The sequence below is a fragment of the Archocentrus centrarchus genome, chromosome 14, assembly GCF_007364275.1.
Source record: "Archocentrus centrarchus isolate MPI-CPG fArcCen1 chromosome 14, fArcCen1, whole genome shotgun sequence".
NCBI classification, from domain to species: domain Eukaryota; kingdom Metazoa; phylum Chordata; class Actinopteri; order Cichliformes; family Cichlidae; genus Archocentrus; species Archocentrus centrarchus.
This window is the reverse complement of record NC_044359.1, coordinates 5,954,371-5,981,199: the sequence shown is the minus strand read 5'-3', so window position 1 is coordinate 5,981,199 and position 26,829 is coordinate 5,954,371. Positions and strand designations below refer to the sequence as shown.

Genomic DNA, 26,829 nt, shown 5'->3' with positions numbered 1-26,829 from the left:
AAAACGCCCCATTTAAGAACATAAGGAGTTCTGATATGTAAACTTCAGATGATATAACTGATTTAATTACACTGAACATGTTACATTTCACTCAGTTCATATACATCCTTCGAAGCAGAGCTCAGATGACACTCAGGTGAATCAACTGATAACAGACTTGTTGAAGAAACCTAACCTGCAGGCATTGTTCACCTGTTAAAATAAGCGTGTTTGGTTGTGGTCTCAGAGGATGCACAGCTGCCAACAAACTACTTCTCAGTGAAACAAGAACAGACTTTTAGATGGGCTAAGGGCAGCATTTCACAGTCAACAGCATATCAGAGTTGTAGCAACATAGTGGAGGGAGTTTATTTTGTTCCTCTGGAGCTGGACACGTGCAAGACGTGCTCCACCCTCTCGCCTGCATATTTGTGAACAAGCGTTCACTCTGCAACACCTGCTTGCAGACCAAAGAAGAGCAGGGAGTGCTGACTCTCCTCCACGGTCATCTGACCTCAAACCAGCTGAAATTTTGGGGGGAATAAACATTCCTGATATGACCAGAACATTACCACATCATGCTGGGGTGACATGGCTGGGAGCCTTTGCAGCTGCTGCTGTCACTGAAAAAAAAAGTGACAAAAACCAAAACACATTTTTGCACTATCCAAAGATTTCCTTTGTGATCAGTTTATTTTTTGGGATTATGAACATATTTATTACAGAACTGCACTGTTATCGAAAGTGATTTACCATTTACACGACATTTCTGTTAATTATGGATTTGAATGCAGCCTGACATTTGCAGTTTGCTCGCAGTCTTTCATCTCACTAGACAATTAACTTTGGATGGTGTTTGAATTGCTTTGACACACTGTAAATGTGCAGACACAATCTTAATTAAAATGGCCTGTTTTGTTCCCGGGAGAGAAATACAGCTTTCAGAAAGTGTCACACATCCTGATCTATAACACAAAGGCTGAATAAATAATACAACTCTTTGAAAACACAACCCTGTCTTGTTTTGGAACTTCTCTGGTCGTGTTCAGACATACTGTATTTTCTTTTGTCTGCAGTCACGACATGTCATGATGTTACCTTGAACTGAAGTGACAGCTGAGGTCTGATTATACTCTGTGGTTCTGCGCAATGTTTGCTCATTCATGGCCAACTCAAAATGCATTTTAGACCTCCTTCTCTTGGTCTCCAGGTGACATCTTGAAGACTTTCACATTACTATGCATGTCTTTATCTTGTTGATGGCCAAGACAACTTTGTGAGTTGTGTTCAGCATTATTAATATGCTAGTTTTTGTTTTGAATTGAATTTAAAACCCTTCTCACACTGAAAGGTCTTAAATAATCATACCCTATAATATTTAAAGACTTCATAGTACCACATAATCACAACAATCCCAATAGAGCACTTCTCTCTCTAACCTCGGGTTTACTTGTGGTTCCTAGAGTTTCTAAAAGTAGAACTAGCTGTGGAACCAGCTCTCAGTTGGGATTCAGGAAACAGACACTCTCTGGTGTTAAGTCTTCAAATTTTACGTTATGATAGAGCTTATAGTTAGGATCAGGAGACCCTGAACCATCCCTTAGTTTTCCTGCTATAGACTCAGGCTGCTGGGGGACCCATGATGCATTTCTCATCCATCATCTTTTCAAACCCTGTGTGTTTTTGCCCGTTTTCACTCATTCGGACACAGGAAGATAGCTGCTCCTCACTGAGCTTCTGCTGGAGGGGGTTTCTTCCTGTTACAATGGAGTTCTTCCTCTTGACTGTTGCCAAGCACTGCTCAGAGATCGTTCCTCTCTAATACTGTAGAGTCTTTTACCTTAAAATATAAAGCTCCTTGAGATGCACTGTTGTTGAACTAGAAGGAAAACTGAATTTATTTTAGGTACCTTGTGATCGACAGCTCTCAGCCACAGGAGTGGTGTCGCGGTGGCTACGTCAGTCTTTTATATGCCGTCACACTCTGTCACACAGAATTTGTTTTTTGTTTCTTTTTTCTTTTTCTACGTTACTTCCGAAGACGATGCCAGATCGTGACTGTTGTCATTCATTAAAGTCAAAAAGTTCATCAACCACTCGTGTAAATCCACGAAAGAAATGCCAGTAAATGTGCCAACATATGAAGTGGTTGCTGCCTTTTTTAAAATAATACAGTAATACTAAAATCATACAATACTTGGTGCAATTACTGAGACAGTTTGTAGTGCTCAGATTGCCTTTGGGGAGATATATGTGTACATGCTGCTCGTGTGTGTTGGCAGAAAGGGTTGACAGCTCTTGTGAAGAGGCTTTTAAGGTGGCGGGTAGTAGTGGTCTTAATGGCCCGGTACGGTCTCCCAGAGGAAGGTTTTTGGAACAGATGGTTGGTTGGGTTATAGACCTAATAGAAAAATACATCAGAGCCTCCCCAGCGGTTTAGACTGCTGCTGTCACCTCTTCCAGCAGCTCAGCAGCCACATCACCTGACTGACAGGCTGCAGAGCAACTCCAATTTTCTGTTCATAGCCTCTGTGGGCTGCAGCAACCATGAAACTGTAGTGATTGGAGGAGTTTAATGTATTACTGTGTGTGTGTGTGGGGGGGGGTGTTCAATATTAGTTTTAATTAACTGTAAAATGTATCATGATATGAATACATGTACACATTTAAATCATACGTCTTCTGTAGCATGTCACAGTACGTGAAAAATTAGATGTGAATAATTTTAATATGTTCACTGCTGTTCTTTTACTACTGCTGTTCTTCTCCTCCTTTATTCAGCTGTTCCCTTTAGGGGTCACCAGAGTGGATCATCTGCCTCCATCTCATTCTATCCCTAGCATCCTCCTCCTGTCACACAAACCATCCGCACGGCCTTCTTCACTACATCCATGAACCTTCTCTATGGTCCTCCTTTTTACTCCAACTTGGCAGCTCCGTCTTCAGGATCTTTTGTCCAATATATCCACTATCCCTGCTCTGCACATGTCTAAACCATCTCTGTCTTGACTCTCTTTGTCTCCAAACCTCTCGACCTGAGCTGTCGTAACCTCCTTACAACCACAAAAAAAAATCAGTGGTTATCCAGTGATTGCACTGGATTTTTTTTTCGCATTCATCAACTGATTACAAGTAGCCGCAGCGACCATTTTCAATCACAAAGTGATTGCACAGGTCACCTGGTTGGCGGCAACCTGTCTACAAACAGTTGTGGTCCGACTCAAAGCAAGTGCACTCACTGAGTCAATAATTTATCAACATAGACAGGCTGCCAACATGTTGCAAGCAATCTTAGCTCATCTGCTTTAAGAAAATGATTAACTTTGTGTTTCTTCATGGTCAACTTTACCAGGATCATCTTCTGCGTCAGGCTCAGTAGTTTTCTGATCCCGTGACTCTTCAGTTTTTCCAGCAATGACTTAATCTACAGTAGCCTAAGAAGGGACAGTTCCTCCATCAGTTTTATGGGATCACCTGCTCCCTTCCCCACCTTCCTTTCTGATTTCACAGGTGTTTTATAAACTTCCACAGCTATTTGTGCACCAGTCTGGCCTGTGCAGCCGCAGTACACTGCAGGGTTTCACTCTCGGTATCAGCATGTCGCTGTGGTATTCATCTCGGCAGCAGCTCATTGTACATACAATAAGATTTGTGCGAAAGCTCTGCAGCACCGAGGGTTCCCCACTGGCACTGTAATATCTCTGTATCTCTCCAAGTCTTCATAATACCCTATTTTACCCACAATTCCCGGCCACCCACCAGTGGGTTTGGTGTGGATGAACAAAATGACTTCTCAATAGCAAGTGCCCAGAAATTCAAGTGTGTATATTACAGGGTTTGTAACGACTCTTAATATTTCTTTTCCATTTTCTTGTTGTTTTATTTACTCTCCTCACTTAGGGCATTTTCTTCATCCACAGCATTTTTCTTCCAGCCCCCATTTTCCTGTCTTCCTCCTCCTCACTCAGTTCTCCCTTTTTCACCACTGCTGCCATTCCTTATCAGTAACAGTCGCCAGCCAACGTGAAATATTATCACACGAATCTTCATGAGTCCTCTGAACACCACTGATTTATCCTGCTGCATGCTTCATAAATTTCTGATTGATTTTTATGAAAAAAAGAACCAAAAACAGAAAGCAGGAGGAAAAATGAGAGAGTAGATAGACGGGAAGGGTGGGAAGAAGGAAAGCAGGCAACGAGTAGAGCAGGGTGTTACGAATAACATAAACTTGTTGTTTTGTTGTAGTTGTTTTTTTTATTGCCCTCTGGCTATACACAGCCTAATGACAGCCGGTTAAACTGTAAATAAAATGAAATTACAATATTTAAGATCATAATACAAATAAACACAAATTTAGAACCTTTCACTATAAACCGTTTGAATAACTCACATTTAAGGTTGTGCTAGATTAATCACTTATAACTCTGAGATTCAAATTCAGCATTTAAACACTTTACAATCTCTAACATTACATTTTCCAGGTTGATAAACTGTCAAGACGCTTAGCTTTATACTCTAAACAAATGCAACAACACATCAGATTACACATTATGAGGATCTTACAGATCTAAACACAAAATTAAACCGAATTTGTGCATCTCACGGATATTCTGATTGAATACAGCGACATATCTCCTTTGAAAACCCATGCGGGAAAACGTATTTCACTTTTATGCAAAACAACGATAGTTTACATCTTCAAAACAACACAACGTCCGTTTACACAATTAAACAAATGTTTGACAATAATCAGATCAACTTACCACGTTGGGGCAATGTTATTTGGATAGTTAAGTGACAGGTTTAATCTTTGTCTGCTTTGTTTTTTCTGTTTGGCTCTCTGTAGCTGAAAAGGCTATCGTGTCTCTTTCTTCCTTGCACGTCAGACCGCCCAAAAAATGTAAACAATGATTGGAGCCCTCTAGTGGAAGGGAGTGATACCAACATCCCGGCCCCGATGACCTCAACAGATGGTCATCCAAGTAAAATTGGTGAACGACTATGTAATAATACAGTAATACATGCACTTTAGAGCAATAACTGTTAATCTTGAACACACGGCTAACAACTATTGTAACAGTCTCATGGAAAACACAAGCTGAAAGTCTGTAGAGCTTACTTGTCCATATTCCCTTCCAGCAAACATAGTTTGTGGATGGGGCGAGTATAAATACCTGTTTGTGTCTTTACTTGTACTGAACGTACCAGTCCATCAGCTCCAACATTGACATCAATGACCAATCCAAGGGGCCACTGACTGCGAGGTGTTGATTCATGCAGAACTAGTACAAGATCACCTACTTGATAATTTCTGGAATGGTGGGTCCACTTCTGCCTCTGCTGTAGACTAGGCAAATACTCCTTTGTCCATCGAGTCCAGAAAATGTCCGCCAAGTACTGGACCTGGCGCCAGCGTCGACGGTACAGATCCTGCTTCACAAAGTGACCAGGGGGTAGAGAACACTCAGGTCTTAACAGAAGCAAATCGTTAGGAGTCAGAGGCTGACCATCTCTTGGGTCCTCTGACAGCTTTGTTAGTGGTCGTCCATTGACAATTTTTTCAATGATGCAGAAGAGTGTCATTAATCCTTCATCATCCAGAGTCTGTTGTCCTGTAAGGCCCATGAGGATTGAACGCACTGTTCGGATCTGCCTCTCCCATACACCTCCCATGTGTGAGGCTGCTGGGGGGTTGAACTTCCATTGTGTTTCTCTTTGGAGCAGATGTTCTTCAATCTTTTGATGATTCCATTCATCCAGCGCTTTCTGTAGTTCACTGCGGGCACCAACAAAATTTGATCCGTTGTCCGAGCGCATCAATTGAGGTGTTCCCCGACGAGCCATGAAACGCTGAAGAGCATTTATAAAGGAATCTGTGTCCAAACTGTGCGCTACCTTCAAATGAATGGCTCTGGTTGTTAGGCAAGTGAACAGGCAACCATACCTCTTCACCTCACTGCGTCCCCTTCTGATGTTAATGGGACCAAAGTAATCGACTCCAACACTGGTGAAAGGTGGTTGACTTGGAGTCACACGATCAGCTGGTAGGTCGGCCATGTACTGCGTACTGATTGGAGCTCTGTGCCTTTTGCATGGTATGCACCGTGCTAGGACTCGTTTCACTGTGATGCGTCCTCTGACAATCCAGAAGGATTGCCTAATCTCAGAGAGGACCCTCTCAGCACCTGAATGACCTGTGAGTTTGTGGAAGTGCCATATGATGAGTTCACTGACATGATGCTTCTGTGGCAAGATCACTGGGTGTTTTGCTGCTTCAGGTATTGGAGCATTGGTGAGTCTGCCTCCAACTCGAAGTAGTCCATCACTGAGGCGTACTGGTGCTAACTTCCTCAAGTTATCAACCCTCAGTGGCTTGGTGATCTCAGCTTCTGAAGGTAAGCCACCTAGTTCCGGCTGGAGAGGCCAAAACTCTTCTCTCTGCCAAAGGAAAGCAGGACCTTTGTGCCAGCGCTCCTTGCTTGCGAGTTCTTCAGCTGATAATCCTCTAGAAACATCATCTGCAGGGTTGTGCTCTGTGCAGACGTACTTCCATTGCGAGGCTGCTGAAACTTCACGGATCTGTGAGATTCTATTTGCGACAAAGGTTTGATACCTTTTATCTTCATTTCTGATGTAATGCAGCACAATGGTGCTATCAGTCCAGAAGACGGAGTCCAGTAGGGGTAGCTCAAAGCTTTGGTGGATTTTCAGGTCAAGCTGCACTGCTACCACCGCCGCCGCCAGTTCTAGTCTTGGGATAGTGGTTGTTTTGACTGGAGCCAGCCTGTTCCTGGACATGATGATGTTACAGTATATGTTATTATGGCAAACGAGCCTGAGATAGGAGACGGCACCGTATCCCAACTCAGACGCATCGCTGAAGTGATGGAGCTGCATGGTGACTGAAGGTACAGTATAGACTGTTGGTCTAAGGCATCGAGGAATTTGTAGCTTGCAAAGTCTTGGCAGGTCATCCAACCACCGGCCCCATTGCTCAGCAATCTCACTTGGAATGGTTTCGTCCCAGCCTAGCTTCATGCGACACAGTGACTGGAATAGTGCCTTTCCTCGTAAAATGAATGGGCCAGCTAAACCCAGGGGGTCATAGACCGAGCTTATTGTGCTTAACATGCCTCTTTTGGTGCTGGGTTTGCCCTTAACATTCACACTGAATGTGAGGCAATCATTTTTTATGTCCCATAACACACCCAGAGCTCTCTCCATTGGTGGATCTTGATCCAGGTCCAATGACGGTGAGCGCTTTGCATGTTCCTGCTCTGGGATGGACTTCAGGACCTCTGCAGAATTGCTTGTCCATTTGGTCAAGTGAAAGCCTCCTTGCTTGAGTAGGTTGGTCAGCTGCGCTGCTAGATGGATGGCTTGTTGAGGTGAGTCAGAAGATTTCAGACAATCATCCACGTAGAAGTTTCTTTCAACAGTGGAGATGGTGTCTGCATCATACAGATGTGCATGGTCAGATGCACATTTTCTTAAGGCAAAACTTGCTGCACTTGGAGACCACACTCCGCCAAAGAGGTGAGATGTCATACGGTAGGTAACTACCTCATTCCTTTGATCATGGTCTTTCCACCACAGGAATCGCAGAATGTCTCTGTGGTCTGGTATTACATAAATCTGGTTAAACATGCCTTCGATATCTGCCATCATAGCAATAGGACCTTGTCTGAATCGAATTAACACAGTTATTAACTTGTTTGTTAAGTTTGGTCCTTGATGAACAACATCATTGAGCGATACTCCATCGTACTTAGCTGCACAGTCAAAGACGACCCGTACCTTTTCTGGCTTGCGAGGATGAATCACTGGATGATGCGGGAGGTACCATACCTTGCCATCATTGCGGTCAGGAAACGAAGCAGGGACTGCTTCCGCATAGCCATTGTTGATGGTTGACTTCATTGCCTCTACATACTTCATTTGCAAGTCTGCATTTTTTGTCAGTCTACGTTCCAGGAGTTGCAGTCTGTGTGCTGCTAAGTTGACATTGTTTGGTAGCGCCACAGCTTCGTTCTTAAAAGGTATGTCTAAGATGTAGTGTGAGCCATCTTTAGAGACTGAATTCTCCCACTGCTTAATCACCTTCTGGTCGTTGATTGATAGGCTGTCCTTTTGGGTGGGGTCATCAAGCTTCCAAAACCTCTCCACCTGCATTTGCAGACTGTGATCTGACTTGAGGAAATAGGCCTTGACATTCTTTCCGCCTTCCTTGTAATCAATTGGTCCATTTATGGCCCAACCAAGCACTGTCCTTGTAGCATATGGATCATTATCTCCACCTACACGATATTCTTCAGCTCTGAGAAGGCGTGGGGCATCCTGTCCAATGACGAGGTGCACATCATCAGAGTTAACACTGGGAATAGGAATGCCTGCTAAGTGATCCCATCTGGCAACCTCATCAGGTGTGGCAAGGCAGCTGAGACCTATGTTTAACTTTCTTAGGGTTCTCACACCATTGAGTGTATACATGTTGCCATCATGTAGAGAGTCTATCTCAAGATTCACACATCGAGTAAATATGCCTTCTTGGCTGCCTCCTACTGTGTCAAGATCCAGCCTTGCAGGTTTGCCTTTGACCTTGAGTTTCTTTGTAAGTTCTTCTGACACTAAACTTGTGTTGGCTCCAGGATCAAGCAATGCATATGTGAAAGAACTGATGTTGCTAGCTTTGCCTCTAACAACAAGCAAACTTTACCATTTCCAGCACCAGCAAATCCACAAGTGACGTTAGGTGATTGGGTAGATTGTGTTTGTTGAGTTGTTTTATTGTCACCCGTGGCATTCTGACTTGCTGCTGTATTTTGCTTGTTAGTGTGGTTTGGGTGTAGCCATTTGTTATGTTTCTGTCCACAGCCAGGTACGTTGCATACCCAATTGCGTGTGCATACCTCAGCACTATGACCCATCATGAAACAGTTTTGGCACAGGTGCTTCTCCTGAACAAACATGAGGCGTTCTGGCACAGTCAGTGATCGGAAAGCTGGGCACTGGTTCAGGAAGTGGAGCTTTGAACACTTTAGACATTTTGAATTAACTGGCCGTTTGGTGGGTGTAAACTTGTTCTCTTGAACTGCAGCTGCCTTAACATTTGCAGAGTTGTTTGGCCGAGGTTTCTTTGAGCTTTTGGTGGATAACATAACATTGCTTGGTTTCTCCTGCTTCTTGTAACTCACTATGCCACCAAAGACTGGGTCAGATCTCTTCTCAGCCTCTGTCTCAACAAAGTTGACAACGTCCTCAAGTTTAGGTAGACGTCCCCCCTTAGTGATATCGTAGTTTACATTTAACCATTTGGACCTGAGATCTGGTGGTAGTTTACTGATGATTTCAACCAATGTGCGGCGACCACTGAGCTCTTCCTCACATTTCATAGCAGAAAGTGTATCTTTGCAGCCTCTCAGTTGGTCCGCAAAATCTCTGAGTTGCACATTGTCTCTTATCTCTTTAAAGTTCAAAACCTTCTCAACCCAAGCCTGGGAGATGGTATGAGGATTTCCAAATCTTGTTTTTAGTCGCTCGAGTGCTTCCTTGAAGCCTGCACTGGGATCGGGATTGTATAAGCAGTGACTAACAGCATCTTGAGCTTTTCCTTCAGTGTACTGGTGTAGACGAGTTAACTTCTCTTCTGCAGCAACAGACTCTTTGTCCACCATTGTGGTGAAAAGCCTCATGAACTTCCAGTACTGAAGGGGGTCACCATTGAACTTTATCATGTTAGTTGGTGGGAGCCTCAGGGAGTCCACTTGGGCTTGATACTGCTGCCTTGATAATTCAAGCAGGTGTGAGATTGAATCTTCTGATATTGGTGACAGTGATGGTCGTGTTGTTGATGGGCTCTTGCCAGCCTTAGGTGTAGAATATAGATCTGTTGTTACAGCTTGTATCTTTTGTTGATTGTGTAATATCTGTGCATCTAGCTCGGCCTTGTGATGCATTCGCTGGAGTTCCAGTTCAAACTCCTCTTTGTTGCGCCGAAGCAATAGCTCAAAGTTTTCTTGTTCTTTCTTTCATAAGGCACGTAGGTTTTCTAGCTCAGCTGACATGGGGTTGTCATCATCCGTGTCATCTGGAGGAGTTTGATTTATGATGTCCAATTCACCAGCAATTAGCTGATCATCAACTTCACCAGGAGTGTTAACTTCTTGCAGCCAGGCTAAAGCATCGTGGCGCACCTCATGAACACTCATCAAGATGACCTTCTCATAGGCTTCCGACTCTTCTTTGTCAATATCATCAGTGAGCCTATCATGATAAAGTCTGTGTGTTTCCTGGAGTCGAGTGACAGCTAGGTCAAGGCTCTCCAGTACTGCCTTCAACTCTTCAGGCTCATTTTCTCTTATCTTTATATTTGCAGCTGTAATCATTTTAGTTATGGCTGCTTTGGCTTGTCCTCGCCTTCTCCTCAGTGTCGCGAGGTCTGCTTCTCCCTCAGACTCTTCTTTGTTGGACATGTTGCCGTCGTGTTTAACTTTATGTTACGAATAACATAAACTTGTTGTTTTGTTGTAGTTGTTTTTTTTATTGCCCTCTGGCTATACACAGCCTAATGACAGCCGGTTAAACTGTAAATAAAATGAAATTACAATATTTAAGATCATAATACAAATAAACACAAATTTAGAACCTTTCACTATAAACCGTTTGAATAACTCACATTTAAGGTTGTGCTAGATTAATCACTTATAACTCTGAGATTCAAATTCAGCATTTAAACACTTTACAATCTCTAACATTACATTTTCCAGGTTGATAAACTGTCAAGACGCTTAGCTTTATACTCTAAACAAATGCAACAACACATCAGATTACACATTATGAGGATCTTACAGATCTAAACACAGAATTAAACCGAATTTGTGCATCTCACGGATATTCTGATTGAATACAGCGACATATCTCCTTTGAAAACCCATGCGGGAAAACGTATTTCACTTTTATGCAAAACAACGATAGTTTACATCTTCAAAACAACACAACGTCCGTTTACACAATTAAACAAATGTTTGACAATAATCAGATCAACTTACCACGTTGGGGCAATGTTATTTGGATAGTTAAGTGACAGGTTTAATCTTTGTCTGCTTTGTTTTTTCTGTTTGGCTCTCTGTAGCTGAAAAGGCTATCGTGTCTCTTTCTTCCTTGCACGTCAGACCGCCCAAAAAATGTAAACAATGATTGGAGCCCTCTAGTGGAAGGGAGTGATACCAACACAGGGGTCATCAACTACATTTGTCCAAGGGCCGGAATTTTTCTTGGCAGACACTGTGAAGGCCAGACGCTTTCATAAAGTAAAATCAAAGTAATATATTATCATTTGATATATCAATTTTCCTTTCAGATTTATACTATTTTTAATGGTGTGATGTGCAAGTCTTGCACTTATGTGTTCGTCTCTGTTATGTTGGCGGTTGTTATGGAAACAATTGTGTGTAATTGTTTTCATTATAGATATAACGAGCACGGAAACAGTAAAACGTTAAATGAGAGCAACGAGTTTGTCTCTGCACAATCTGCTTTTGAGAAGGTGTTTTTGTTGTTGATTTTTAAATGAATATAGAAGCATGAAGAGTTCAGATGCAAATCCCTCTAAATCTGCCTGGAAACTTTTCTTTTAAAAGAGCGTTTTATTTTTTCCAAATCTGGATTTTATGGTGAAGATCAGTAATTTCATTTCACAGGCAAAGGTGAGATGCGTTTTTTCCAAAAATGTAAGTATAGTAAATTACCTACTTTTTAATACATAATGTTTTGATTTGAGGCAAAACCAGTAAAATCTTCAGTCCGTCCTCTGCCCAGTGTGAATGAAGGCAAAAGGCGCAAATATCAGACTGTGATAAAAAGATTTCTACATAGATTCACATAGTACAACCGCAATGGCACAAAATGGCAGCAAATTTACTTTAACAATGACAGGACAGTAGATACTAGGCCGCGCGGTTCGTGACAACCGAGGGACGGACACATACAGGGGCTGTGACCGCATTCGGGTACACGCCAATCCGTCGAGCCACTTGCGGGCTGGATGTGGCCCACGGGCTGCCAGTTGACACTCACTGGAGTAGAGGAAGAATAGAACAGTGTTTCCTAAACATAGGCTTAATTTTGGGGCGCCTGGGTGGCTTAGTGGTGAAACCGGCAACCACATGCCGCGCGGGTTTGCGTCCTGGCCCATCGCCAATTTGTCCGCGTGTCTTCCCCCGTATCTTTCCCCCATTTCCTGTCTCTCTCCACTGTCAATAAAAGCCGCTGTGGCCAAAAATGCAAAAAATAAATAAACACAGGCTTAATTTTGCCAACTCACCCAAGTATATTACTACACAGGTATATATTTTTTTATTTGAGTCCCCTTGTTCTACTTTATCTGGTCCATCCTGTCTCATATTTCCTTACTGGAAGATTGACCAGGCCACTGTTGTGGTGGCTCTCGATGTCTTTAAGCTGCTTCTCCTGTGTTGGAGAACTGGACTCTAACTCCAGTATCATGAGCACCAGTTGGTCACAGTAGTCCTTGTTCTGCTCTGGAGATCTGCAGTAAGCTGGAGGGGCAATCAAACAAGAATCAGCAGCAGGAGGGTAACTGGCTCCAGTCCCTCTAAAACAAATTCACAATAGCAGACCGAGGACTCCCTTTGCCAACTGCATCTCATGACTGTGGACTTCACTTGAGCGTCACTGGAGACACAGCTGATAATTTCTGCTAGTATTTAAGAAAGTGTTTTTACATACAAGTGCAGGTGCACCAATGCTACTACCAGAAAGAGAATCTAATTCTTTGGAAAACGCTGCAGAAGAATAAGTCAAAGGCAGAAAAAACAGGGGAAGAAAAATGAAGGACGCAAGGATGGAAGAGTAGAAGAATAGGGGACATAAGAGGGAGCTAGCGAAGAAGTAAAGCGTGAAAGCCCATCTGTTGTAAGGGAACAGATGGGCTGTGAACAAGGAGGTTTGGGACCAAGCAGCTCGTTTACTAGTGAACAATCTCCTTATTCAGTACAATCTCATCTTTCTGTACCAGCAGGCTGGCCAGGTTCATCCATCAGCTGCCTGTTCTTAGTATCTCTCTTCCCTTGGTCGAACGGACTCCAACTCCACAATCTTGGACTGCAGATGGTGACAGCAGTCCTTACTCTGATCTGGAAAATTACATTTTAACCACTTCTCTTACTAGCAGCAGGTAGAAAAACTGTTTAACATCTTGCACAATGAACAGTGCAAAATAAGAACTATCATCATCAGCTGTATTCCAAGACAGAGCAGATGGAGTCCATCCAAGGGATTCCCCTGAAAGGAAGCTGTTCTTTATTGTCATTAGGTATAAATGTTATTGCTATATTATCTCTATTTCTGTGGGAAACAGTGTGGAAGAACATGTCAAATAGGAACAACAGGAATAAAAGAAATAAACAAGGAGTGAATGAAAGTGCAAAGAGGGGATATGTGGGCCCAAGTAGCCTTAAGAGATAGAAAAACAGAGGCGATGAATGGTAATATGTGGAGTGTGTATACAGGGAAAGGATGGAAATGTGGGAGGTGAAGAATGAGAGAGCCAAGAGGGAAGAAAACAATGATAGGACAAATTAAAAAAAAAAAAAAAGGATTAGAGAGGAAGGAGAGGCATTTTGTAATGAAAATGACCAAAAAAGGATGTGACAGAGTTGGTCGAGAAATATAAGTGGGGATTTTCTGAGGGATTGTGAGTAGCAGAAGTAGAAAAGTAGGGAGAGAAAGTAAGAAGAAAGAAGAAAAGAAGAGGAAGAGAGGAGTACATGAAGAGAAAGGTGAGGGATGAGGGAGTCGTGACAGACAGAGGAGAGAAACAAGAAAAGATGGAAAAGGAAAGTTAGATGAACGTAAGACAGGAGAATGAACAAGAGATAAAGGAGGGGACAAAAGAGAAACAGAAAGTTTTACTATCAGTGAGGTCACATTTTTGAAAACCTCCTGATGAAATAATTTCAAAGGAGGAGGTGTGATATTTTGCCTGGAGGAAGTGGAAATAAAGCCCCAGGATGGGTTTTATCGATCCCTCATGCAGTCTGTTTGTACATGTTTACGAAGCAAATAGAGAGAGAGGAAGCTGGTGTGTGTGTGTGTGTGTGTGTGTGTGTGTGTGTGTGTGTGTGTGTGTGTGTGTGTGTGTGTGGTGGTGTGGGGGGGGGCAGAGTGGTAAAGAGTGAGCGAGGAGGCGGCGAGTGTGTATGCAGGTGGGCCACATCGATCCGAGTCTGCAGGCCTCGCATCGACTGAGCAGCAGATGAGGACAGATTACGGCGCAGTTAAGAAGCACATGAAAGGAAACACTGGTAATGGGTCAGACAGGTTCCCTCCTCCCTTGGTAACCATTAACACATTTGAAAATAACTCTATGAATGCAGTCACCTGTCTGAGATGTAACCTCCGAAGCTGTCAAATCGAACACACGTGTCGAAAGTCAAGATGGGAAAGATCAGAATTGCTTGTCATTTACGGTGGTGTCTTATGCATGTACATGAAGCTCCATGTTCACCTCCATATGGCAGATAACAAAGCTTTGTCTACATTAATACTCCAGTTCACAGGATGTTGATGCCCCTGTGGACAATTTGACCATAGACTATGTACAAGAGGGCTATAACCCCCGTGGCTTCACCCATTGAATCATGGGCTCACATTTTGATGCTTCCACCTTAGCTAAATCTTACCATCACCATCTTGGTATTTTGGAGCTAGAAGTGACCATATTCAGACAAGAGGGTGTTAGCAAGACTGACCATACACAGGTCAGTCCTACAGTTCTCTCTACCTCTTCACAACACAACCGATGGTCTCAAAGAAATTAAGAGGGCAAGAAATTAACTCTTAACGAGGCACAGCTGTTAAATGAAAGCCACTCCAGGTGACTGCCTCTTGAAGCTGACTGAGAAAATGCCTACTTTGAAGAATCTAAAATATAAAACATATTCTGGTTTGTTTAACACTTTTTTGTTTATTAAATAATTCCATATTTCTTCATAGTTTGGATGAATTTAGTTTTTTTATTTATTATTTAGTTTTTAAATAATGAAAAACCACTGAATTAGAAGGTGTGTCCAAACTTTTGACTGGTACTGTATCTTCAAAGGCTGACTTCCCAGAATGAGTTTCCCTCACACTTTAAGCCAGAGATTCCCACTTCAGCACTTACAGTACACCCACCAAACTTTCAAGTGCAATTCCTATTTATATTCGGAAAGTTCTCACAGAGTTTGGTCATATATCAGTTATAGCCTGATTTAAAGATTGTTTTTACTCCTAAAACCATGGCAATGGCTGCATTTTTTTTAATTTATGGAGCTATTTATTAAAAAAAAAAAAAAAAAAGAGCAATCCCAAATCCCCTCCTTTGAGTCTTATATATCTAGAAAATGAAAAAAGAAATTTGAGCTTGACTTCTAGAAATTAATGCAATATAGCACATATCACAGTTGGCAAGATCTTATTTGTACTTTAAACACAAAAAGTAGCTACATAGACTAGGAATATACTCACAAATACACACACAGCACAATACAAACAAAAAACAAAAAACAAAATAAACAGATTTATGGAGTGATTTGAAAATAGAAATATCATAAAGCCCCTCTCTGTAACTCTTTTGCCCTAATATGTCAACAACATGAATTCAATTTAATTCAATTGTATTTATACAGTGCCAAATCAAAACAAACAGTCACCTCAAGGTGCTTTGTATTATGGGTAAAGACCCTACAATAATTACACAGAAAACCCAACAGTCAAAACAACCCCCTATGAGCAGCACTTGGTGACAGTAGGAAGGAAAAACTCCCTTTTAACAGGAAGGAACCTCCAGCAGAACCAGGCTCAGGGAGGGGCAGTCATCTGCTGTGACCGGTTGGGGCTGAGGAGAGAGAGACAGGACAAAAGTTACTGAAGAGGGGCCTGAAAGCTGAAGGCTCTGCCTCCCATTCTACTCTTAAGTATCCTAGGGACCACAAGTAAGCCAGCAGTCTGAGAGCGAAGTGCTCTATTAGGGTGATATGGGACTATAAGGTCTTTGAGATAAGAAGGGGCCTGATTATTCAAGTCCTTGTATGTGAGAAGAAGAATTTTAAATTCTATTCTAGATTTAACAGGGAGCCAATGAAGAGAAGCCAATATGGCAGAAATCTGCTCTCTCTTTCTAGTCCCTGTCAGTTCTCTAGCTGCAGCATTTTGGATCAGCTGAAGGCTTTTCAGGGAGCTTTTAGGACAGCCTGATAATAATGAATTACAATAATCCAGCCTAGAAGTAATAAATGCATGAATGAGCTTTTCAGCATCACTCTGAGGAAAGGATGTTTCTAGTTTTAGAAATATTGTGCAAATGCAAGAAAGCAATCCTACATATTTGTTTAATATGTGCATTGAAGGACATATCCTGGTCAAAAATGACTCCAAGATTTCTCACAGTGTTACTGGAGGCCAAAGTAATGCCATCCAGAGTAAGTATCTGGTTAGACACCATGTTTCTAAGATTTGTGGGGCTGAGTACAATAACTTCAGTTTTATCTGAATTTAGAAGCAGGAAATTAGAGATCATCCAGGCCTTTACATGTATGTCTTTAAGCCTTTAATACTGAACCTGTCACCAGCGACAGAACGTACTTCAAAAGTGCTGCTGTTTGCTGACTTCCAGCAACAATTACTGTAATAATCCTATATTGGCTATGAAGTGCAATTTCTAAGCTTTCTGAAATTGTTTGAATTCTTCCGATAGGACAAACAATCACGTAATTATGGTAATTTAAAGTTCCTCTGCCTCAGCAGTGATACGCTCTGTGTTGACCAGCTGTTCATTGCAAGTAAGGGCAGTTAACGGGTGCTTCAGCGGCAATGGCCGCTGTTATAGGGCTAAGACATTCCTGCAGTTTAACTAATTGATTGGTTAAACTGTGTCATCTGGCTTCATGGATAGGTGAAGCTTGTATCGTCTACATAACAATGCAACAATGATGCAATGTTTTCTAATAATACTACCTAAGGGAAGCATGTATAGTGTAAATAAAATTGGTCCTAGCACAGAACCCTGTGGAACTCCATAATTAACCCTATCGTGTGATGAAGACTCCCCATTTACATGAACAAATTGGAGTCTATTAGATAAATATGATTCAAACCATTGTAGCGCGATAGCTTTAATACATATGGAGTCAGGCACTTCTGATTTGAGGCTTTCCTTTTCAGAGGAGCCACAGTATCCAAAGTTGTACACAGAAAGGATGTAAAACTATTGATGAGATAATCGACCTCACTGGGAGCAGAGTTTAGGTAGCTGCTCTGCACTGTGTTGGCACTGAAGAGCATAATGAAGGAATTATATCCTTAAACTTAGTTACAGCAAAAATGTCTACTGTAATAAAACATATTCCACACTGCTGTGTAATCCATTAAAGTAAATGTAAATGTTACTAAGAAATGATCAGACAGGAGGGGGCTTTCAGGGAATACTGTTAAGTCTTCAGTTTCTATGCCATATGTCAAGACAAGATCCAGAGTATGATTAAAGTGGTGGGTGGGCTCCTTTACATTTTGAGAGAATCTAATAATAGATTAAATGCAGAGTTGAGGCTGTCATTTTCAGCATCTACATGGGTGTTAAAATAACCCACTGTAATTATTTTATCTGAACTGAGCACTAAATCAGATAAAAAGTCTGAGAAATCAGACAGAAACTGAGTAAGGGCCCGGTGGATGATAGATAATAACAAATAAAACAGGTTTTTGAATTTTCCAATTAGGGTGGACAAGACTAAGAGTCAGGCTTTCAAAAGAATGAAAACTTTGTCTGGGTCTTTGATTAATTAATAAGTTGGAATTGAAGATTGCAGCTACTCCTCCTCCTCGACCTGTGCTTCGAGCATTCTGATAGTCTGACTCATCCTGCTGTAACAAGGTTTCTGTAAGGCAGAATAAATCAATATGTTGATCAATTATTAAATAATTTACTAACAGGGACTTGGAAGAGAGAGACCTAATGTTTAATAATGCACATTTAACTGTTTTACTCTTTGGTGCAGTTGAGGATGCTATATTATTTTTTCTTTTTGAATTCTTATGCTTAAATAGTTTTTAATTGATTTTAGCTTTGTTTTTTGGTGGTCTGGGAGCAGGCACCATCTCTATGGGGGTGGAGTTTTGGGGGGATGGCAGGAGGAGAGAAGCTGCAGAGACGCGTGTAAGACTGCAACTGCAACCCTGGGTAGTAAGGTTTTAGGAGGGTTAATAAATTCGGCCAGATTTCTAGAAATGAGTAGCTAAGTAGCTACCATGGTAGCTTAGCTGCTGCTGAGTGGGAGATTGAAGTCCCTCAACTGCCTGAGGAGGTCGAGACGCTGTCTGGCCTTCTTCACAGTGCTGTTAATGTGATGAGTCCAGGACAGGTCCTGTGAGATGGTCACTCGTAGGTACTTCAAAGTGTCCACTATTTCCACCTCAGCATCACTAATGAAAAGTGGATGGTAGTCCTTCTGCTGCTTCCTGCCAAAGTCCACAATCAGTTCTTTTGTTCTGCTGGCATTGAGCAGAAGGTGGTTCTCCCAGCACCAGTTCTCTAGGTGGGAGACCTCCCTCCTGTAGGCTGTCTCTTCATTGTGGGAGATCAGTCCCACAAAAGCCGTGCCGTCAGCAAGCTTTATGATGACATTGAACTCTGATGTGGCTTTGCAGTCGTGGGTGTACAGTGAGTACAGCAGAGAGCTGAGCACACAGCCCTGGGGAGATCTGGTGTTGAGGGTGAGGGGGGATGAAGTGAGGTGACCCACTTGTACCACCTGTGGTCTGCTGGTCCGAAAACTGTAAGCCCACCCGCACAGGGATGGGCCCAGGCCCAGGTCCAGCAGTTTAGAGACCAGTCTGGAGGGGACTATGGTGTTGAATGCTGAGCTGTAATCTACAAACAGCACTCTCACATAGTTCCCCTTACCAGTGTCTATGTGGGAAAGGGTCTTATGGAGGAGGAAGGTTATGGCATTGTCTGTGGATCTGTCCGGCTGGTATGCAAACTGTAGTGGGTCGAGGGTGGTGGGCAGTGAGGAGGTGATGAACGTCTTATTGAGTCTCTCAAAACATTTCATCACCACAGAGGTGAGCGCCATGGGCTTGAAGTCATTCGGGTTGCTGGGGTGTGGTTTCTTTGGGACAGGGACTATGATGGACTTTTTGAAGCAGGGGGGGAATCACACACAGTTTCAGTGAGAGGTTGAATATCAGTGTAAACACAGGTGCCAGCTGGTCAGCGCAGTTCTTAAGGACACGTCCGCTAATACCGTCTCATCCAGCCGCTTTCCTGGTGTTTACACGTCTAAACATCCTCCTCACGTCACGCGCCATCACAGTGAGTGTCTCTGCCCCTCTGACTGGGAGTGCAGCGGGCTGTCAGCTTCCCGACAAAAAGCAGGCAAAGAAGTTGTTAAGTTCATCAGCTAGAGAAGTATCGGCACTTGCCGGAGGTGTGTGTGGTGCTTTGTAGTCCATGATGGTGCATGGTCCCTGCCACAGTCCCCTGGAGTCAGAATGTTGTAGTTGCTGTCCCAGTCTGCAGCCGCAGCGATGTTTAGCCTCTTTCACCGCTCTGCGGGTGTTGTATGACGCAGCCTTGTAGTTCCCAGAGGCGAGGCCGGAGTTGTAGGCAGTGTCTCCATGAGACAGATGATGTTGCAGTCCCGTATGTCTCTCTGGCCCTGAGTTCATCCAGTTTGTTATCCAGTGGCTGGACATTAGCCAGCGGGATGCTCGGCAGTGGCGTTTGGTGTGCTTTACACCTCAGCCACTCTTACGCCGGCTCTTTTCCCTCAGGACCTTGTGCGTGACCTGGAGGCCCCGCGCCCTCCTTTGTCTGAGTGGGCCCATTGGTGCAGGATGTCCTAAGGCCAAGCCGGGTTGGGAGAAAAAGGTCTCAGAATACAGCCAGAGTGCCATATTCCAATGTTCTAAAGAGTCTATCATACATGATATGACACAGAGCAGGCAAAATTATAAAATCAAAAATTAAGGGAAAAAATAATATATACAGAGAAAGTGTCAGAGCAGGTACGACGGCTGCTGATCTCATCAGTGCCATCTTATAGGGCTGCAACAAAAGATTATTTTGGTAGTTGACTAATCTGTCAATTATTTTATCGATTAGTCACTGATTATTTTAATCTTACCTCACCTGTTCAAGCCTGCCCACCTGTTAACATCACCTTGTTCTCTTCTCAGTACCCATAAAAATACGAGTTTGAAACTAATCCAATGTATTTTTAACATTAATGTGACCATCACAATAAATATCAAATAAACAGTGCATATTAAAGTGAATGCAATTTTTATTTTTAAATGAAACTAAATAATAAATAAAAATGACCTCTATCCAAAAGTTCAAATAAGACTTCAAATTAAATCAAAAAGATTTTTCTGTCCAAAACAGCTGAAAAGTTTACAGACGATTCAGTTCATACAGAGGTTTACTATTCAGAATGAACGATGATATTATTAATAGCAGGGGAAAAAAAATAGTAGCCAATGTAGCTGCTCCTGTTGTCCTTCACACTGGTGGCGCTTAGCAAACATCATCCATGAGAGCTTGTTTCTGACAGGTAAACTAACAGAAACATTCCTGTACAAACATTAACAGGTATCAACGACGCACTAACGTACCCATCCAGAGCTGACGTCACAGCTCCAGGGTGCCAGCGTTTTAAACGCTCTGCACTGCAGCGATGCTGCCGTGCAAGGAAAGCTCTGCTCTGCACGGTCTGCAGTCAGCTTTATTTTAGTTTCTGTCAAATGCTCCCACACCTTTGACAGTCTGTCTCCGTTTTCTTTAATTTTCTCCACACTCATGTTGTTCATGTTATGTTCTTCTTTGCAGGTATTGTTGGTATTGGCAGACAATGAAGGCAACACTGCCATCATATTTTTCCTGTAGTGTATTGCAGTTACAAAATCACATAAGTGGAATAAAATGGATGGATGGTTTTAAAATATGATGCGTCAATGTTAAAATTCCACATCGACTAATTTTTGTAGTCAACGTCATTGTTACAGCCCTACCATCTTGAGATTACTGCAGTTCCCTGCAGTTTACATGGAAGATGCCAATTTGTCTACATTCACTGACTGACTCTTCAAAGTAAAAGTTGTGTGACTTGCATGCTTTGTAGTTTCACAGCTGCTTAGTGAGTAGTTGGTCATGCTTCCGTGCAAACTACTGGCAGCAGCAGCAATCTGCTAGCAACCAAAGCAATCGCAAAGAGGTGTTGAGTGTGGCACCGTATACCTCTTTGCAACCATTTTCACCTACCCAGTTGGTTACCAGGGGGACACTGGCCCAACTCCTTGTACCCTTGTGTAAAGCTGTATCCCTTCCACTGAAGCAGTGTTTAAAATACACTCAGAAACATTTAATCATCTTATATGGGGTAGTTTTGAGACGCCATTGCTCATGTTATACATATGGTCATGCCTCATGTTTGCAGCAGAACTCTGCTTCTTTAGTAGCACTGTGACAGAAACCTCGCCGTACTAAATGTTCACTAAGGACATTCAAATCTCTGCAAGCTGATTTTCAGTGGAAAGCAGCGGAAGCCTGGGAGGAAGGAAATCAATCCATTCCAATCTGTTTTAGAAAATGGTCCTCAGTGATATAAAGTATATACCAGTTATAGTTAATGGCCTGTAACATTAAAATATAATACTTCATTATAACATGGGGTGGAAATTATGCTCTAGAGACCTGAACACACCTTTCATTGCATTATTTCAATGTCAAATTAGACTACTTTTTTCTGATTGAAGCTCAGGTTTTTAACATATCAAATCAGTTCTATGCAAGTTATTTAAATTTTATATTAACATACCTACACTCTTGTTCTATATATGCATTAAACTCTGCCCATATGTCTGCTTTTAATTATGAAGTTGTTTGCACATGCATGAGCCTTACATCCACAATGAGCCAAAAATAGAGGTTGACACATGCCACGGGTTTATTTGGTTTTCACTTCAGAGCCAGAAAATGAAATCCATAACTCTTCTCAAATCAGACATTGTAGCGTTGCAAAGAGTTAGTCCACTTTTGCATTTACTTTAAACCGCAGAACTTTGATTGGACGTTTTATACCCACAGAGCTGTAGGATGCATGATTTGACTGCAATCAAAGCCATTTAGTGTCGCTCAAATAGAATCTGTATTATGCACAGAAAATATGCACACAAAAAACTTAAGTAATGAAAAAACTGGTAGTGCCAGTGCTACCCCCCCTCAGCCTCCTGGCAGTAGAATCTTTAGGTGGCACAAATCCCCTGAAAGCACAAGTTCTAGAACACATCATTACTGGCTCTCAGTAGTGCATATGAGCCTTAGTGACTTTGTTCACCATATCAATTAAAAAAGAAATGGCAAAGTAAGAACCAGGAATAAGAATGGCTAAAATCATAATAAATATAAACCACTGAGAATACTGTCACTTCCTGTGATTATATCTGGACATTCCTTTATAACATGACCACGGGGGTTTCTGACTAATTTTCTACTCAACTCGATAAAATGTTAGCTTTTATGTGTTATATGCCATGGAAATAACATTGAAAGCTGAGTTACTAGAGTGACTAATCAGATGAGCTATTACATATCCATCTAGCAAGTTCTTAGACCCGTTTTATCCATCCCAAAAGGCCTCGATGTTTGTAAGGGAAACACCTTTTTGATGTTATAAAATGAACAGATAAATTATTAGCACGTTAGCTGTGTGATATTTTACCTTATATTTTATAAACTCATCCTGGGGGGATGTATTTATAGTGCAAAACCCTGTGAATGTGAAAGCATTTTGATTTTACCTGACGTGCTGTCTTCCGGTTTGGAAACTGGACTTTTTTCACTGAAATCTGCAGAAAATTGCTGGTGTGAAGGACAGAAACTCAGCTCTCATCAATACCAAAGACCCTCCACACAAAATTCAGGTCTCTTTGACGCATGAGTTGATGTTTGCTGATTTCTTGGTGAAATCGCTGCGTGCACAGTTTAAACAATCAGAACAGAACTTGTAGGGAGGACTCTAAAAATCACCAGCATGCTGGAAACTGCCTGAATACATCTATCTATCTCGGAATACACAAAAAACTGAAGTTCTGATCTGTGCCCCCGACAACTTTGCACCCACCATAACCCAAAATCTTGGACCTCTCTCATCTTTTGTTTGCCACACGGCAAGAAATCTGGGTATTAATTTTGATCAGGCATTCACCTTGGAGAAGCATGTTAGTTGTCTTGTACAAACTTGTTTTTATCATCTGCGCAGCATTGCTTGTCTTAAATATATTGTATCTCAAAGCGAAATGGAAATGGTTATACATGCATTTATTTCATCTCGCCTTGACTACTGTAATTCACTATTCCTCTGTCTGAACAAGTCATCTCTGGATCGCCTTCAAATGGTCCAAAATGCTGCTGTGAGGCTTCTCACCGGGTCTCCTAAAAAGGTCCCGTGTAACACCGATTTTGGCTTCCTCACACTGGCTCCCAATAAGGTTCAGGATTCATTTTAAGGTTCTGGTGATCACTTTCAGAGCACTTCACGGTCAGATGCCCTCATATATCAACGAGCTACTACAAGCTTACCAACCGTCCCCATCCCTGAGATCTGCTAATCAGTACTTGTTGGCTGTGCCTAAATCAAGGTTAAGGACAAAGGGTGACTGTGCTTTTTAGGTTGTGTCCCCTAAGTTGTGGAATTCACTCCCACTGGATTTAAGATGCATAGACTCTGTTGATATTTTTTAAAAGAAATTGAAGACCCACTTGTGCAGGCTGGCTTTTATTTAATTTCACTATTCCATTTTAAATGTGTCATTTTATTATATTGTAAAGCACTTTGTGAGCTTTGTTCTTGTAAAGCGCTCTAGAAATAAACTTTACTTACTTACTATTGGTTAAATTTAAATCAGAAGAGGTTTTTGATTTTTTTTTTTTTTAATGGGGCTGTACATAGTACAAGGTGTTCATTAATATGTTATAAAAACCCCGGTTCTACTTGTGTATCTGTTGCAGTGCCGCTGGACAGATTAAAGGGACATTTAAATTGGTGGAAGCTTGCTAGTGATGAAACAGACTTGCCAGATTCATCAAGTACATCTCAAAAGCTCTATGAATGTACAGTATATGGTCTTTACAAGATGCACAAAGGGCAGTTGACTGAACTGAAATTAACTTAAAACACAAAGACACACACAGACACACTGCCACACTAATCAGCCTGGCCCAGCACTCTTCAGCTAGACGTCCCCGGCAGGCCTATTTTCAGAGGAATATCAAACGTCCTGCACACTATCATTCTTTCCAATTAGAGACTCAGGACTTCATTACCACCACCCCTCAGGCTGTGGGCTTCAAACACTTACAGACAGACAGGCAGACACGAAGGTTCGGGCCCTTAACTCTCTTTTACAATCTCTGCTAATGTTTGAATGACGGTAGTCACCGTGCGCATAGTGATGTCCATCTGTCTGTCCGCCTGTCTCTCCTTAGTTTCACTGTCCCCCACTGCTCTATCCACACAGCATGCCATCATGTTCTTTCTAGTTCACTCTGCATGAGTTTGTCTTTGCTCATGCTCTGTGAGTTGGAATTACTTTTATTACCACCACTAAGATCCTAAAGGCAGGGTTAAACCACACATGTCTGCGTCCCTCTGCACCCCCTGCTGGCCTTGCAATGGCAGTGCAAAATACTTTAGTTGGTAATTTTCAATACCTTCTTGTATGTACTTTTGTAAATATTAACACCTTTTAATAAGTGAAATAAAATCCCAGTTTTTATCAACTCTGGTGCCTCAGTTTTTTATTGCTGGCTATGACTTGGATTGTATCCACATAAGAGTCCAAAACCTTTTTTTCTATAAGTGAGTGAAGATTGAGGTGTTCACTGTGTTAAGGCAGCTACTCTTTACTGAGTGCTTGAACTGAGTAGTTGTTAAATCATGTTCGCTGTTTATCCCGAGAGGGGCTAACCTTTGGAGTCAGGTATGGGGCTGTATCTTTGGTCTTTTGCTTGCTTATCAATTTAGATGTCTTAAGCCTGGTCTACCACTGAAGACTAGACAGGTAAAATTAGGTGTTTTATTTTTTTCTTTTAAGTTGAATTGGGTGTGATAAGAATTGGTGATTCTAAATTGCCCCAAGGTGTGAATGTGAGTGTTAATGGTTGTCTGTTTGTGTTAGCCCTGCGATGGACTGCCGACCTGTTCAGGGTGTACCCAGCCTCTCACCCTGACACCAGGGATAGGCTCTAACCCCCCTGCGACCCTGAAAAGTATAAGCAGAAGAAGATGGATGGATGGATGGATGAGTGTGATAGGTGACACTAAGTTTCTGTAAGGAATTTTGAGGGCAGTGTGTTTTTGAAACTCATGCTGTGTAGTTGAATTTTCAGTAACTGGGGGATTTGAGGAGCCGCTGTTTTGCCATGTGAGCTTTGAGTCCTTTAAGGACCATTCATGAAAAACTATCATCTGTATTCATCAGTATTACAAAGTGCTGCATTCAAAAAGATAAGCTGAATTTGTTAAGTTTATGCTCACCATGATTGTACATGCACTTGCATCAAGAAGATAAATTTCCTGCTCCAAAAGTGATTGAAAGTCACAAGAAAAAAACATATGGTCAATACAGTCCAGTATCCACTGTGCCAAAATTATGAGAATGCAGATTTTGTGCTGGAGGGCAGAAATACCAGGCAGTATATTTGCTTCAGTAAGCAGCATCTGCATATTGGAAATGAAATGTGTACCTCTGTGCAGCTCTTTGATTTGAAGTTAATTTGAAAAGGTGTTCAGAGAAATCTAAACCAGGACACGTTTGTGCAGCATGAAGAACCTTATTGAGCTCAATTTCCTCTCCTCTTCTGATAAGAAATTTTCAGGTGATCTAGGCATGAAGTCACTCTGAACATCTTTGTCCGTGGTCCAGGCCTTGCCTTTTGGGCCATGGAGTAAAAGCATGGAATATAGCTTTTATTAAACAATCAGTTTAGGCAGTTTATGTTAATGCCACATTGTAGGAGTCGGTGGAAGGAGACACGAGCCGGTATGTAGTCTCAGCTTTATTAGGAAAACCCACAACAGACTACAACTCCAAATATAACTCCTCAAAAGGAGGAGTCAAGCCCTTTTATCCTAGGCCTCTCTCTCCCGCCTTTTCCCTCTCTATTCCGGTCTCTCTCTTCGCAATAAGAGCTTGGGGCATTCTGGTGTGAAATGTGCATATATGTGGCCACCACACAGGCCCCCCCTGAACACACAGAATGGCAAACAATACAATAATAAAAACAGCAACCATTTTAACTCAACATAGCAAAAATAAAATACCACATCAAGAGTATCTCCTAGGGGGTTTAACAAGGCGGCCACTACGGCTGTGCTTGGCGACCACAGGTGGTGAAAACGAGGGAGGGGCATAGCCCCGACTACGGCGAGACTGCCCCCTCGCAGGGGAAAAAACAGCAGCTGGGGGCAGGTCCTCCGAGTGAGGCATAGAAACGGGAGGACGACCGCGGCGCGGAGGTTGGGCCAACTCAATAGGACCATCCGGAAACATGTGAGCAGGCTTAAGGCGATCCACCGAAACCCGCTCCTGATGACCTCCCAGCTCAACCAAAAAATCCTTAGGTCCCACCTCTAGCACACGGAATGGACCATCATAAGGAGGTCGAAGTGGAGAACGGTGCGCGTCATGGCGGATAAAAATGTACTTGGCAGACATCAGGTCCTTTGGCACATATGACTGTGGAAGGCAGTGATGCGCCGCTACTGGGGCCAAAAACCTATCATT

General features: G+C 42.3%; 1 protein-coding gene and 1 long non-coding RNA gene across 2 annotated transcripts in view; one reads left to right on the top strand and one right to left on the bottom strand.

The window, feature by feature from the left end:
• The window catches only part of sgcd (sarcoglycan, delta (dystrophin-associated glycoprotein)), a 193,126-nt gene that overhangs the window by 104,149 nt on the left and 62,148 nt on the right, over nt 1-26,829 (top strand). The window lies entirely within an intron of this gene.
• Nucleotides 10,516-11,136, bottom strand: LOC115792512 (uncharacterized). The gene is made up of 2 exons (XR_004021038.1): nt 11,031-11,136; nt 10,516-10,565 (listed from the first exon to the last, which is right to left on the bottom strand). It is a non-coding gene; the product is annotated as an uncharacterized LOC115792512 (long non-coding RNA).